Source organism: Carlito syrichta, unplaced genomic scaffold (genome assembly GCF_000164805.1).
Source record: "Carlito syrichta isolate Samal-C Ts95f unplaced genomic scaffold, Tarsius_syrichta-2.0.1 Scaffold315562, whole genome shotgun sequence".
In the NCBI taxonomy this organism is placed as follows: domain Eukaryota; kingdom Metazoa; phylum Chordata; class Mammalia; order Primates; family Tarsiidae; genus Carlito; species Carlito syrichta.
In genome coordinates this window covers 15,711-16,252 of record NW_007259658.1, presented here as the reverse complement: position 1 = coordinate 16,252, position 542 = coordinate 15,711, and positions in this window count along the sequence as shown.

Genomic DNA, 542 nt, shown 5'->3' with positions numbered 1-542 from the left:
CCAGGCGGGTCTCGAACCCACGGGCTCAGGCAATCCACTCACCTCAGTCTCCCAAAGTGCGGGATTACAGGCTGAGCCACCGAGCCCGGCTTACCCTTTACTCTTAAACTGTGTGCTGGAGGCAGGGGTGGGACAAAGAAGCTCATGGAAAGAACTCCTTGAGCATCTCCTAGCAGTTGAACTGTGTGATTGTGCCCACCTCTCAGCCTGTGTTTTTTTCTCCTGTGTATACATTGGGTCGTACAGCTAGACCTATGCTGAGCCAAGGTTGAAGGCATCCCCTTGGAGAAGAATATGAGTAGGCAACAGAAAAGTCTTTTCTATACCTTTGTGTAAGCACTTATCCAAATTTCACCAAAGGGACACATAACAGGGGCATTTGAGCTCCCTTGGAGACTTCCATAAATATTTACCCCTTCAATGTTGCCATCAGGGCTTCATTTTCACTAAACTGACCGCAAAGCCAGGCTACATAAAAGATCAAAACAAGCCGGGCTCGGTGGCTCAGCCTGTAATCCCGCACCTTTGGGAGGCTGAGGTGA